We start from the raw sequence: 6,344 nt of genomic DNA on the forward strand, positions 1-6,344 counted from the left end.
CCTTGCCTTTCGTCCTCATCCTGTTCTTGTTTCTGCTCTTGCACTATGCCATGCTCTTTCTTTCTTTCTTGCTCTCGCTCTTGTCCTGAGTGGGACGCCTCCTCGCCCGTTCCTACAAAAACATACGCCTGACAGGTCTTTGAATTCTTCCTTGCTGCACTCATGTTGGAATCTTTTGCAGCTTCGAACTTGTTGCTCGATTAAGTCACGTCATTACCATGAACACCATCCCTCTCTACCTCCACATTTACCTCTCCTTGTCTGTGTTTCCCACTATCTGAAGACGCGGTTACTGTTGCGTTCATTTCCGCGCCCATTCCGTACGCCCCCGATGTAGTAGCTTGTCCGTATGGTGGGATGACGTCATCTGTGGTTGGCATCTGATTGGTCACTGCGATTTCGTCCTGACCAATCACTGGAGGGTGATTGTCCTCCATTGCCTCGTAGTGATGATGAGAAACCTCGTCAGCAGCATCCTGCTCGTTCATTGGCTGATTGCAGTTGGCCTGATTCGATTGCGACTTCTGCAATGCGGTCTTTCGTAGCACAACATAGTAGATGAACGCCACAACTGACAATGTAAACAGAGCTGTAGTTACCAGATCCAGTAGATGTATTGAAACAGTACCATACAAGCCTGACTTCAGAAGAAAGACAAGTTCTGTTTCGTTCTGTATAGGCGTTGTTGCTACATACGAGTGTAAGGTGGCGTTTACGTTATTACGAACGGTACTTGACAAATGGATTTCACTGTCGACTCCTGATACGTTATGTTGAACTGTGATATTCTCTTCCCTAAACAAAGCTGAGCAGGAAATAATCCCACCACTAAGGATCCATTCTTGAATGAGGATCTCACTTACTATCAAAGATGACATTGTTCTTCCCACAAAGTTACAGTTCGAATGATTAAATGTGGAATGACAGCAATTGAAACCATTTGGACTCAAGTAAAATGACGTTGAGATGTTTATATTCTGAATTTTGATATGCGTTTCTATCCCGTATGTTACGTTAGTGATGAGTACTGTTATATTTGGGAGAGTCCATATGATTTGAAGGGGTTGTTTTTCCCAACATATTTCACAACGGAAGGACTGATCACGCATTTCCACTATGGAAAGTCTTGGTGTTGGGCATGGAATTGTTTCTATCATGGTGCTTGTGAAATTGTTCAATTTTGTGCCTCGTAAGCCGTTTGGATAGCTACATGTTAAAAGCCTGAAATCTGATTTTGTATGTAAATTGTATTTCGTGAACCACGAATGAGTATCGCATGTACAGCGGATAGGATTCCCTTGTAGTTTGGGCCATATGTGATGTTCTCGTCCTGGCAGTCCCAACATACCATAGTGTAGACTCGTTAAACGGTTGTTTGAAAGATCGAGAGTTCCCAAAAGCGGAACGTTTTTGAACGCTTCTGGTTCAATATACTCAATTTGATTTCGCGCCAACTCTATGTTAAAGAGTAGCCTTGTTCCTTTGGCTGTTATCGGTTTGAAGTTGAACCGGGCTGAGACTGGTTCGGGACAGTCTGAGACCGGTTCAAACCAGTCTGCACGAACCACCGTCAGTTTGTTTCCGGTTAGTCGCAGTATCCTGAGGCGGTATAGGGCATTGAAACTGCCTGGAATGATAAACAATAAACAACAGGTAATTGAAAATGCCACTTTTGATAGTCTGGATATCTTTCGCACAAAAACATGAAATTGGAGATCCCGGAATTTTTTTTCCTGACCTTAAAGTTCACTCTGAAGTTTTGCCACCTTCATAAATGTCTCGAAACTTTAGAGGGGATTGCATGATGTAATTTAATCGCGGGTATTACACCGCGTACTGAATTCCTCCATAAACCTCCCACTTACTAGTACTCCCACCCGGTACATGCTGGGTAACTTTCAGACTTGACCTGCCTATCAATCGTCTATTAAAATCACCTCCCACCCACCATGCAACTGAAGCAATATGGCCATGCAGAGACATGCAAACACGCAACTCGAGCTCAGCCATGCAAAACAATACTTTCGTACTTAGAAAGAATTGCGACAATAAGGGATTAGCTAGCGTAAATAATACAAAAGTCACATCTCGGTAAACATCGTATGTTTTGATAGATATGAATATCATTCAGACGACTTGATGAATATCAAAATATATTGGAATTAGTATTGGTGGCAAATTATTTTGAAAATTATTTTGTAACTGGGCCGGGCCCCTTGTTGATGTGACCCTATTAAACCTTAATGTATATGTATTGAATTTATAAAACCGTAATGTTTGTCTGATGAGTTGATTGTTGTTTTACAAAACAATCTTTTAACTGTTTAGTGGATACTACTCGAGTGATATAACATACACGGAGAAGAAATAGACTAAATACACACCAAAATTGTAGTAAAATTACAAAATACTATATGTCTAACTAGAATTCCGAGACCTCATACCTCCATGAAATATGATCTTTATATGTAAATGTAAATTTCTTCTTTAATTGTGCAAATGACCTCTGCATTAACATGATATATGCATCGTGATGTATGTTAACTTTTGATTAACTTACAGATGTCCCAAGTATGACATTCTCATCATTCACCATTACGAAATCATAGAATCTTCGCATTAATTATGCAAATTAGGTCATCATTTGCATAATTAGTATCTGTTGAAGTTCCGCCTGCCATAGGTTACATACATTACATGTATGTAAGTAGTATAATGTAAAACACTGTAATTATAGAATTTCCTCATTAATTATGCAAATTAAGTCCTCATTTGCATAATTTGCATTTAATTATGTACATCTCTCTCTCAGCTACCTACACACCAAAAATAATGAAAATATGTTGTTCCTGTCTAGACTTATTGGCTTTTAAACATTTTGCCAGAAAGTGCCCTGCAGTTCCAGAACAAGCCGCTAGGGGGCCCAAATTCATATGACTTCTTCCCAATCACGAGAGCTACCTTCCATCAAAATTTCATGACCCTAGCATGTCCAGATCGCGAGATATCAAAACCGGAAGTTGCGCTGCAGTACCAAGGGAAGCCACTAGGGGGACCAAAATCTAATCATTTCCAGTTTTCGTCACACCCTACCAACACACCAAGTATGAAACCAATCCATCCAGGCGTTCTTGAGTTATCTTGTTGACCAACAGACGGACGGACAGACGGACAGATAAACGCAACTGAAACTAGAGGTCGGAGATCTCATGTCTTCGTCAGAGGTACATCGTTCTAGAGAAATTAACATGCGTATTCTTCACTCTTTTTAATAATTAATTTGGTCTAAAGAACAAAAGAATCTCTGTACTATTTTTATGGTACAGAACACCCTGAAACGGTTTGCCGCAGATTATACAGATGCGTCGTCACCCGTGTTAGCCCCCCCCCCTACGTTATTTGAGTTTGGACTGTTACTGGGAAAAAAACGTTCAAAGTAAATTCTTACTGTGTGAAAGTGTCACGACAGTGCCGCAAAATATAATAAGAGAAGATGTTATAAAGGAAAGAATCAGAACAGGGTGACTACTGCTGTTTTGTTAATTTGTCTTTATGACGAATAGAAGACTTGTTTCTTGTGTTCTTTGTGTCCTAACATTTGTACTTCTACAGTTAGTATATTCCAAATCTAGGCATCTCGTTTTTCGGCCCTTCGTGTTTTTATTGCGCGCTTGCCTTAAATTTAAGGTAATTAGATTTAAGGTCTCCAGTGGACGTCATCCATAGCAATTACTTGGTGTGGCCGTAGAAAATAACCTGACATATGTCCAACCTATCCTCCCCCCTGCTGAAGTTATAGTACAATCCCTCAATGTAACGTCATTTGATCCCATCCCATTATGGGGTTCCCCAGCTATATCCAGCTGTCGGCTGTCTCCAAGCAGATGTAGGTGGGGGGTTTCTAAACACAAAAGGTCCTATTCCGGGGACATAACGAACTCCACGACTCTCATCTTTGAACTCAATCTTGGAGACCACGACAGTAACATGCCTATCAAATTTCATTAACTTCCATCCAAACATACAAAAGTTATCCTGCTCACAAGAAAAATTAACAAAATGCCCCCTGTAGTCACAACAAAACCCCCCACGAAGCTCAGTAACGAACTTAACCTTGGTCCCGATAATAGTAAGCACCACACCAAGAATTATAATCAACATTTTACAAATACTTGAGTTATCTTGCTAACAAGCCACAAACACAAAAGGTGCACTAACGTAACGCACGGACCCCCCACGAAGCCGAAACTTGTACTTAAATTTGGCCTCAACAGCGGTAATCTGCCTGCCAAAAATCATGGACGTCGAATCATGCCTTCCAGAGTTATATCGCAAAATCCGCAGTTCCCCACACTCCGGCGAGACAATTTCATAGTCCTTCTGACGAAGACAAATATAACCTCCATGACACATTTCATGGAGGTAACAAGTCAATGGACAAACCAATATAACAATGTAGATACCTCTGTGGATGGTGTGGATTTTGTTGTATCGCAGGTCCAACAGCAATAATGATGTGAGTTGTCTGAAGTACCCTTGTGTGACGGTCTCCAGCTTGTTCCATTGCATGTGCAGAGCGGTAGTCTTCCTCCATCTGTTTTTTACAACGAAAGCGTCGCTCTCTATGAAGGCTATTTCGTTGTGAGCTAGATTCAGGTGGGAATTGACTTGTACAAGCCAGTTCTTTCCGATGTAGGGAAGCTTGTTGTGAGTCAGGGACAGTGTGAGTAATTTTAGCCCAGAAAATGTGTTGTTTTCCAAATAACCTACGTCTCCTGTAAAGATAGCGAAAAATCATAATCGTTTAGTAGACGCGTACGAGCATACACTCAGCATTCTTGGTTGGTTTGTTACACATTTATAGCTTACACCATACACTGATGAGTTAAAGTTATACACTGATAAAGTTATACATTCATAAGTCTACGTTCAACTTTGATAAGTCTATGTTATACACTGATACGTCTATATTATACACTGATACGTCTATGTTATATATTATATGCTATATGTTATATATATATATATAAGTTTAATGTTTACTCTGATGAGTCTAATTTACACACTAATAAGAATATATAACTTTAAGGAAAATTACAATTTTCAGACTCAAACAAGAGGAATATTAAAGAAATTTTAGTCTGACTGTGAATGCCCAATTTTAATGTGACTAAAATTGCACAAATCTTCTATAGTCTATTACTATTACGTGCATACCTAACCAGTTATAATTATTGCGTATACTGAATATACAAAGTCTCTGTGGTCTTATTATATCAATGACCCACCTGGTTGGATGTAGAGAGTATTAAGATGTTTGAGATGGCTCACATCGGACGAAGACAGGTACCCGAGGCGAAAGTTTTTAAGCCACAGTGAATTCGTCTTTTGTACCAGCGTACAGTTGGGAATGGTGTCCCTGTCTTTAGGCTCTGGTTCGGGGGTACAGACCACACATTTGGGAGACAGCAGCACTTCTTCTGCAGATCCTCCATCGTTAGTCATATTCTTGGTCAGAGTGCACTTCGTGGCAATGCCTCTGCAATTCGGGCAGTCATCGGGAATTCTTAAACTGCACCACGCCGATGGGATGATGAAGACAATTATCCAAAGATGTTTCCTCATTTTCCGCAAGTTCGTGCTAGATTTAGATTAAGAACTGTTTCTTCTATCTTGAGATACTTTCCTCTTACCTAACACACCCTCTCAAGCGATATGAAACAGTACGCCCTGGCCAGATGTCTATTTCCGTTATGACAAGATGACACGTGTTGGTGTGGTCGTACCGATCTATGCACACGTCATCAGACAATCGAAGATTTTTCCTTGGACATAATTACATGTGTGAATGCATGCAGTGGACATCTATGAGATGCCAAATGGGTCAAAATGGAAAAAAAAACGTGATGTTATGAGAAATGAAAAATTACAAGGCGGATGGAAGTATTCAGTCCAGACGAGAGGAAATATGTGAAAGGTGCAATGAAAGCTTTAAAAATTTGCATTTAATTGTACATATATAGTTAACCTTTATTGTTACATCATACATATACTCTGTACGTAAGATAACGTTATCCACACATGTATTTAGCTTTGTTAGATCTTTAGTTAAGTTGTAGAAGACCATACAAAAGTCTCTGTACTGTTGTGTCAATAAAGAATCTGTAACCATATCGCTGTATAAGCTACCTACATACCAAATCATGAAAATGTGTTGTTCCTGTCAGGACTCATCCACTTTGAAAAAAAAATTGCAAGAAACTTCCCCGCAGTTCCAGAACAACCTGCTAGGGAGATCAAACCCATACTATTTGTTCCTGACACATAACACCTAAACTGACACC

This window comes from Branchiostoma belcheri, unplaced genomic scaffold (genome assembly GCF_001625305.1).
Source record: "Branchiostoma belcheri isolate BF01 breed outbred unplaced genomic scaffold, Haploidv18h27 scaffold18, whole genome shotgun sequence".
Taxonomy (NCBI): Eukaryota; Metazoa; Chordata; class Leptocardii; order Amphioxiformes; family Branchiostomatidae; genus Branchiostoma; species Branchiostoma belcheri.